At 38.5% G+C, this 9,446-nt stretch overlaps 1 non-coding gene across 1 annotated transcript; it reads left to right on the top strand.

The window, feature by feature from the left end:
• The first annotated feature begins 302 nt into the window (after positions 1-302).
• On the top strand, positions 303-409 carry LOC131181221 (small nucleolar RNA R71). The gene has a single exon (XR_009149848.1). It is a non-coding gene; the product is annotated as a small nucleolar RNA R71 (small nucleolar RNA).
• Positions 410-9,446: the final 9,037 nt, after the last annotated feature.

The raw sequence follows: 9,446 nt of genomic DNA on the forward strand, positions 1-9,446 counted from the left end.
TACCCTCAGGTTGACTATTTGTACCAACTGCATTGGCTTGCATTCTTTCGAGTTTCTTTGTGAGCTGATCAAACTGGCCATTTATCATGCTTAGGGCATCTACTTCCAAGACCCCTGTAGTTCTTCTTGCATTTCCTCTTTCATTTGACCACTCATAAATATGGTATGCAACCTTTTCTAGAAGTTCAAGTGCTTGTGGCACTGTTTTCTCCATTAGATCACCCTCTGCAGTTGAATCAACTGTGCTCCTTGTAGAGGGTAGTAATCCATTATAAAAACTTTGCACCAATAGCCAATCTTCTATGCCATGGTGTGGACATTCCCTCTGCAGGACTTTATATCTTTCCCATGCATCATAGAGTGATTCTCCTTCCTTTTGTCTGAAGGTGTTGAGCTCAAGCTTCAGCTTTGCAGTCTTTGCAGGTGAGAAATACTTTGTTAAAAAAGCTTGAAAGAGGTTTTCCCAGGTGCTGAATGTTCCAGCCGGTTGAGAAAGTAACCACTTCCTTACTCTGTCCCGAACGGAGAATGGGAATGCTCTGAGTCTTATTGCTTTATCAGACACTCCATTCATCTTGAATGTATCACATAGGGCAAGAAAGCAATGGAGGTGATAGTGTGGGTCCTCTGTTGGTGAACCTGCAAACTAGGTTTGTTGAATCATTTGGAGCCATGCTAGTTTTAATTCAAAGTTGTTGGCTTCCACTATGGGTCTAGTGACACTGAGCTAAAATCCTTGGACAGATGGAGCTCCGCAATCTCTCAAGAGTCTTAGTCTATCATTCTTATCGGCCATGGTTGGGATTTCAGGATCTCCTTAACCGTGCTCTTGATGTTTCCTTTCCCTCCTGATGGCTTTCAGAGTTCTGTCTATTTTTTGATCACAGTCTAAAATTTCTTCTGGCTTTATTCTGGTCATATATCAGATTAGGCACCTGAAAGAAAAGAGAAGAAATACAACTAGTAAAATAAAATTGAATAATAAATATAATTTCCTAAATCAGCTAAATCGCGTATCGCTTAATATTACTAAAACCAAAATTCCCCGGCAACGATGCCAAAAACTTGTTTCGCTATTTTGCAATCACTGCAAGTGCATGTATCACTAACAAGTAATAAAGTGATAAGTAGAGTATCGTTCCCACGAGGAATTTTGTTTAGCAAGTACCAATCTACACAGAAATCTTGACTGTCTAGGTAATCGAATACTTTGAGAATGAAGTTTGTTAACTTTAAACACTAAAATGGTAAACTTAAAATGAAATGATTTATTTGAAGCAATTCTGGAATTAAGATTTCACACTTGAATCTTACTAGGGATGTTATCTTGTTTATTTACTGAATTGAAGATCGTTTTCCTTGATGGAAATCAGTCCTAAGTTCTCCTAAATCCTCTCTCAAGGCATCTAGGGTGTATTCTAATTAACTCGAACCCTACTTTCGTGGTGATCAAATTAATTAAAATCTTTTAAGACCTTTGACCAATTTTTAGGTTCCACAAAGGTATCAGCCTATGTCTAGGTCAGAATTCCTAGGTTCAAGATCTTGATTTTCTAATGTTAATCTTTACCTTTTAGTCCTTCAATTAACATCTACAATCATAACTAAGTGGGTACCAACACATAGCATGCATTAAGATCGCAAGAAATTAAATCAACAAACGAATCTCAAATCCAATAAATAAAACTCAATGTTCATCCATAATAATAATTACAAGGGCTACTCTCCCAAATCCAGAATAAGAAAACTACTCACTCATGGTGAGTTCAGCAAATGTCATGATAAAAAGTAAAAACAATAGAAAGAGAGTTATGCAGAAGAAATAAAATAATAAAAATCTAACAAAGGAGATGAAACGAAGGAACCAAAGAGAGTTTGCAGCTTTGATCTTGTGGAGCTTCAGCTGGAAAACTTCTTATGGTACTAATGTAGAGTCCGACAACAGCAACCTTCAGCATTCATCAGGTTCAAATTTGTGTTTCATTGTGTCAAACAAGTTGAACTCCACTTCTTCTTATCCTACCTTGAGGGTTAATCGTCCATTTTTTACGTTTATGATGGCTCCGGCAGTTGCTAAGAATGGTCTTCCCAAGATGATAGGAATTTGGACATCTTCTTCCATCTCAAGGACAATAAAGTCCACTGGAATGAAGAATTTGCCCACTTTGATAGGGATGTTCTCAAGTATTCCTATAGGATATTTAATGGATCGATCAGCCAATTGCAATGAGAATGTTGTGGGTTTCAGTTCCCCGATCTCCATCTTTTAGCATATTGATAGAGGCATTAGACTGACGCTTGCCCCAAGATCGCAGAGGGCCTTGTCTATTTTCTTGTTACCAATGATACAGGGTATGGAGAAGCTTCCTGGATCCTTCAACTTTGGAGGCAGTTTGTTTTGCAAATGGCACTGCATTCCTCTGTTAGAGCTACTGTTCTATAGTCTTCTAGCTTCCTTTTCTTTGATAGAATTTCCTTAAGAAATTTGGCATAAGATGGCATCTGAGAAAGGGCTTAAGTGAAGGGGATGTTAATGTAAAGTATCTGTAAAACTTTCAAAAACTTCCCAAACTGCTTGTCCAGTTTGGCTTTCTGAAATCTCTGAGGAAAAGGTAGGGGAGGCTGGTATGGTTCTGGTAATTTCTTTGTCTTCTTTACTTCCTCTTCCTAATCTTTCTTAGCTTCTTTCTCCTTTTTCGCTGCTTGGTCTTTAGATTTTTCTATGGTTTCCTCTGTCAATTCTACATTTGGTTGTACTGGAGTTCTCCCACTCCTTAGTGCAACTGCCTTGCAATGCTCCCTTAGGTTCATTTCTAGTTGACTGGGCAGTTTGCTAACAGCCTTACTCGAAGAACTTGCTTGCTGAGCGATTTGATTCTCTAGCATCTTGTTATGGGTAGCAAGTTGGTCCATTCTAGAAGTCAGTTGTTTAATCAATTCAGTTTGTTGTTGTTGAGCTGCTAGGAATCCTTCCATCATGGTTTCCATGGTCATTTTTGGCTCAGGTTGTTAAGGTTGGAGAGGTAGTGGTGGCTATGCAAAGTTCTGACCTCTGTTCTGAAATCCAGGGAGTGCTGGAGGTTTGGACCCTTGTTGCTTGTTTATTAGCTAGTTCTACTGATTGGATCATGAGAAATTTGGGTGGTTTCTCAATCCAGGGTTGTAAGTATTTGAATAGGATTGTTTGGCCGCCTCTAGTTGAAGTTTCCTCTATTATTCACATAGTTCATCTGTTCTGTAGGTTCGTTGAAATTGTTGTATTTTGAATTCATGTATCTTCCTTCATAGCTAGCCTCAGGTTGACAATCTATACCAACTGCGTTGGCTTGCATTCGTTTTAGTTTCTTTGTGAGCTGATCAGACTGGGCATTTATCATGCTTAGGGCATCTACTTCTAGGACCCCTGTAGTTCTTCTTGCATTTCTTCTTTCATTTGACCACTTATAATTATGGTATGCAACCCTTTCTAGAAGTTCAAGTGCTTGTGGCACTGTTTTCTCCATTAGATCACCCTCTGTAGCTGAATCAACTGTGCTCCTTGTAGAGGGTAGTAATCCATTATAAAAATTTTGCACCAATAGCCAATCTTCTATGCCATAGTGTGGACATTCCCTCTGTAGGTCTTTATATCTTTCCCATGCGTCATAGAGTGATTCTCCTTCCTTTTGTCTGAAGGTGTTGAGCTCAAGCATCAGCTTTGCAGTCTTTGCAAGTGGGAAATACCTTGCTAGAAAAGCTTGAAAGAGGTTTTCCCATGTAGTGAATGTTCCAGCCAGTTGAGAAAGTAACCACTTCCTTACTCTTTCCCAAAGGGAGAATGGGAATGCTCTGAATCTTATTGCTTAATTAGACACTCCATTCATCTTGAATGTGTCACATAGGGCAAGAAAGCACTGGAGGTGATAGTGTGGGTCCTCTGTTGGTGAACCTGCAAACTGGGTTTGTTGAATCATTTGGAGCCATGCTGGTTTTAATTCAAAGTTGTTGGCTTCCACTGTGGGTCTAGTGACACTGGGCTGAAATCCTTGGACAGATGGAGCTCCGTAATCTCTCAAGAGTCTTGGTCTGTCATTATTATCGACCATGGTTGGGATTTGAGGATCTCCTTAACCGTGCTCTTGATGTTTCCTTTCCCTCTTGATGGCTTTCAAAGTTCTGTCTATTTTTGGATCACAGTCTAAAATTTCTTCTGGCTTTATTCGGGTCATATACCAGACCAGGCACCTGAAAGAAAAAAAAATGAAATACAACCAGTAAAATAAAATTAAATAATAAATATAATTGCCTAAATCAGCTAAATCGCCTATCGCTTAATATTACTAAAACCAAAATTCCCCGGCAACGGCGCCAAAAACTTATTTCGCTATTTTGCAATCACCGCAAGTGAACGTATCACTAACAAGTAATAAAGTGATAGGTAGAGTATCGTTCCCATGAGGAATTTTGTATAGCAAGTACCAATCTACATAGAAATCTTGACTGTCTTGGCTATCGAATACTTATTGAATGAAGTTTGTTAACTTTAAACACTAAAATGGTAAACTTAAAACGAAATGATTTATTTGAAGCAATTCTGGAATTAAGATTTCACACTTGAATCTTACTAGGGATGTTATCTCGTTTATTTACTGATTTGAAGATCGTTTTCCTTGATGGAAATCAGTCCTAAGTTCTCCTAAATCCTCTCTCAAGGCATCTAGGGTGTATTCTAATTAACTCGAACCCAACTTTTATGGTGATCAAATTAATTAAAATCCTTTAAGACCTTTGACCAATTTTTAGGTTCCACAAAGGTATCAGCCTATGTCTAGGTCAGAATTACTAGGTTCAAGATCTTGATTTTCTAATGTTAATTTTTACCTTTCAGTCCTTTAATTAACATCTACAATCCTAACTAAGTGGGTACCAACACATAGCATGCATTAAGATCGTAAGAAATTAAATCAAGGAACGAATCTCAAATCCAATAAATAAAACTCAGTGTTCATCCATAATAATAATTACAAGAGGTACTCTCCCAAATCCAGAATAAGAAAACTACTCACTAATGGTGAGTTCAGCAAATGTCATGATAAAAAGTAAAAACAATAAAAAGAGAGTTATGCAGAAGAAATAAAATAATAAAAATCTAACTAAGGAGATGAAACGAAGGAACCAAGGAGAGTTTGCAGCTTTGATCTTGTGGAGCTTCAGCTGGAAAACTTCTTTTGGTACTAATGTAGAGTCCTACAACAGCAACCTTCAGCATTCATCAGGTTCAAATTTGTATTTCATTGTGTCAAACAAGTTGAACTCCACTTCTTCTTATCCTACCTTGAGGGTCAATCGTCCATTTTTTATGTCTATGATGGCTCCGGCGGTTGCCAAGAATGGTCTTCCCAAGATGATAGGAATCTAGACATCTTTTTCCATCTCAAGGACAACAAAGTCCACTGGAATGAAGAATTTGCCCACTTTGATAGGGAGGTTCTCAAGTATTCCTACAGGATATTTAATGGATCGATTAGCCAATTGCAATGAGATTGTTGTGGGCTTCAGTTTCCCGATCTCCAGCTTTTGGCATATTGATAGAGGCATTAGACTGACGCTTGCCCCAAGATCGCAGAGGGCCTTGTCTATTTTCTTGTTACCAATGATACAGGATATGGAGAAGCTTCCTGGATCCTTCAACTTTAGAGGCAGTTTATTTTGCAAATGGCACTGCATTCCTCTGTTAGAGCTACTGTTCCATAGTCTTCTAGCTTCCTTTTCTTTGATAGAATTTCCTTAAGAAATTTGTCATAAGATGGCATCTGAGAAAGTCCTTCAGTGAAGGAGATGTTAATGTAAAGTTTCTGTAAAACTTCCAAAAACTTCCCAAACTGCTTGTCCAGTTTGGCTTTCTGAAATCTCTGAGGAAAAGGTAGGGGAGGCTAGTATGGTTCTGGTAATTTCTTTGTCTTCTTTGCTTCCTCTTCCTAATCTTTCTTGGCTTTTTCCTCCTTTTTCTCTGCTTGGTCTTTAGATTTTTCTCTAGTTTCGTTTGTCGATTCTACCTCTGATTGTACTAGAGTTCTCCCACTCCTCAGTGCAACTGCCTTGCAATGCTCCCTTGGCTTCATTTCTGGTTGACTGGGCAGTTTGCCAGCAGCCTTACTTCAAAAACTTGCTTGCTGAGCGTTTTGATTCTCTAGCATCTTGTTATGGGTAGCAAGTTGGTCCATTCTGGAAGTCAGTTGTTTAATCAATTCAGTTTGTTGTTCTTGAGCTACTAGGAATCCTTCCATCTTGGTTTCCATGGTCAATTTTGGTTCAAGTTGTTGAGGTTAGAGAGGTAGTGGTGGCTGTGCAAAGTTCTGACCTCTGTTCTGAAATCCAGAGGGTGCTGGAGGTTTGTACCCTTGTTGCTTGTTTATTGGCTAGTTCTGCTGATTGGACCATGAGAAATTTGGGTAGTTTCTCCATCCAGGGTTGTAAGTATTTGAATACGGATTGTTTGGCTGCCTCTAGTTAAAGTTTCCTCTATTATTCACATAGTTCATCTGTTCTGTAGGTTCGTTGAAATTATTGTATTCTGAATTCATGTATCCTCCTTCATAGCTACCCTCAGGTTAACTATTTGTACCAACTGCGTTGGCTTGCATTTTTTCGAGTTTCTTTGTGAGCTGATCAAACTGGGCATTTATCATGCTTAGGGCATCTACTTCAAGGACCCCTGTAGTTTTTCTTGCATTTCCTCTTTCATTTAACCACTCATAATTATGGTATGCAACCCTTTCTAGAAGTTCAAGTGCTTGTGGCACTATTTTCTCCATTAGATCACCCACTGCAGCTGAATCAACTGTGCTCCTTGTAGAGGGTAGTAATCCATTATAAAAATTTTGCACCAATAGCCAATCTTCTATGCCATGGTGTGGACTTTCCCTCTGCCGGTCTTTATATCTTTCCCATGCGTCATAGAGTGATTCTCCTTCCTTTTTTCTGAAGGTGTTGAGCTCAAGCCTCAGCTTTGCAGTCTTTGCAGATGGGAAATACCTTGCTAGAAAAGCTTGAAAGAGGTTTTCCCAGGTAGTGAATGTTCCAGCCGGTTGAGAAAGTAACCACTTCCTTACTCTGTCCCAAAGGGAGAATGGGAATGCTCTGAGTCTTATTGCTTGATCAGACACTCCATTCATCTTGAATGTATTACATAGGGCAAGAAAGCACTGGAGGTGATAGTGTGGGTCCTCTTTTGGTGAACCTGCAAACTGGGTTTGTTGAATCATTTGGAGCCATGCTGGTTTTAATTCAAAGTTGTTGGCTTCCACTATGGGTCTAGTGACACTAGGCTGAAATCCTTGGATAGATGGAGCTTCGTAATCTCTCAAGAGTCTTGGTCTATTATTATTATCGGCCAAGGTTAGGATTTCAGGATCTCCTTAACCGTGCTCTTGATGTTTCCAATCCCTCCTGATGGCCTTCAGAGTTCTGTCTATTTTTGGATCACAGTCCAAAATTTCTTCTGGCTTTGTTCCGATCATATACCAGATCAGGCACCTGAAAGAAAAGAAAAGAAATACAACCAGTAAAATAAAATTAAATAATAAATATAATTGCCTAAATCAGCTAAATCGCCTATCGCTTAATATTACTATAACCAAAATTCCCCGGCAACGACGCCAAAAACTTGTTTCGCTATTTTGCAATTACTTCAAGTGCATGTATCACTAATAAGTAATAAAGTGATAAGTAGAGTATCGTTCTCACGAGGAATTTTGTTTAGCAAGTACCAATCTACACAGAAATCTTGACTGTCTAGGCTATCGAATACTTAAAGAATGAAGTTTGTTAACTTTAAACACTAAAATGGTAAAATTAAAACGAAATGATTTATTTGAAGCAATTCTGGAATTAAGATTTCACACTTGAATCTTACTAGGGATGTTATCTCATTTATTTTCTGAATTAAAGATCGTTTTCCTTGATGAAAATTAGTCCTAAGCTCTCCTAAATCCTCTCTCAAGGCATCTAGGGTGTATTCTAATTAACTCGAACCCTACTTTCGTGGTGATCAAATTAATTAAAATCCTTTAAGACCTTTGACCAATTTTTAGGTTCCACAAAGGTATCAGCCTATGTCTAGGTCAGAATTCCTAGGTTCAGGATCTTGATTTTTTAATGTTAATCTTTACCTTTCAGTCCTTCAATTAACATCTACAATCATAACTAAGTGGGTAACAACACATAGCATGCAATAAGATCACAAGAAATTAAATTTAAGAAACGAATCTCAAATTTAATAAATAAAACTCATTGTTCATCCATAATAATAATTACAAGAGCTACTCTCCCAATTCCATAATAAGAAAACTACTCACTCATGGTGAGTTCAGCAAATGTCATGATAAAAAGTAAAAACAATAATAAGAGAGTTCTACAGAAGAAATAAAATAATAAAAATCTGACTAAGGAGATGAAACGAAGGAACCAAAGAGAGTTTGCAGCTTTGATCTTGTGGAGCTTCAGCTGGAAAACTTCTTTTGGTACTAATGTAGAGTCCGACAATAACAACCTTTAGCATTCATCAGGTTCAAATTTGTGTTTCATTGTGTCAAACAAGTTGAACTCCACTTCTTCTTATCCTACCTTGAGGGTTAATCATCCATTTTTTACGTCCATGATGGCTCCAGCGGTTGCCAAGAATGGTCTTCCCAAGATGATAGGAATTTGGACATCTTCTTCCATGTCAAGGATAACAAAGTCTACTGGAATGAAGAATTTGCCCACTTTGATAGGGACGTTCGCAAGTATTCCTACAGGATATTTAATGGATCGATCAGCCAATTGCAATGAGATTGTTGTGCGTTTCAGTTCCCCGATCTCTAGCTTTTTGCATATTGATAGAGGCATTAGACTGACGGTTGCCCCAAGATCGCAGAGGGCCTTGTCTATTTTCTTGTTACCAATGATACAGGGTATGGAAAAGCTTCCTGGATCCTTCAACTTTGGAGGCAGTTTGTTTTATAGAATGGCACTGCATTCCTCTGTTAGAGCTACTGTTCCATAGTCTTCTAGCTTCCTTTTCTTTGATAGAATTTCCTTAAGAAATTTGGCATAAGATGGCATCTAAGAAAGTGCTTCAGTGAAGGGGATGTTAATGTAAAATTTCTATAAAACTTTTAAAAACATCCCAAACTGCTTGTCCAGTTTGGCTTTCTGAAATCTCTGAGGAAAAGGTAGGGGAGGCTAGTATGGTTCTGGTAATTTCTTTGTCTTCTTTGCTTCCTCTTCCTAATCTTTCTTAGCTTCTTCCTCCTTTTTCTCTGCTTGGTCTGTAGATTTTTCTCTGGTTTCCTCTGTTGATTCTACCTCTGGTTGTACTAGAGTTCTCCCACTCCTCAGTGCAACTACCTTGTAATGCTCCCTTGGGTTCATTTTTGGTTGACTGGGCAGTTTGCCAGCAGCCTTACTTGAACAACTTGCTTGCT

This window comes from Hevea brasiliensis, chromosome 6, assembly GCF_030052815.1.
Source record: "Hevea brasiliensis isolate MT/VB/25A 57/8 chromosome 6, ASM3005281v1, whole genome shotgun sequence".
NCBI lineage: Eukaryota > Viridiplantae > Streptophyta > Magnoliopsida > Malpighiales > Euphorbiaceae > Hevea > Hevea brasiliensis.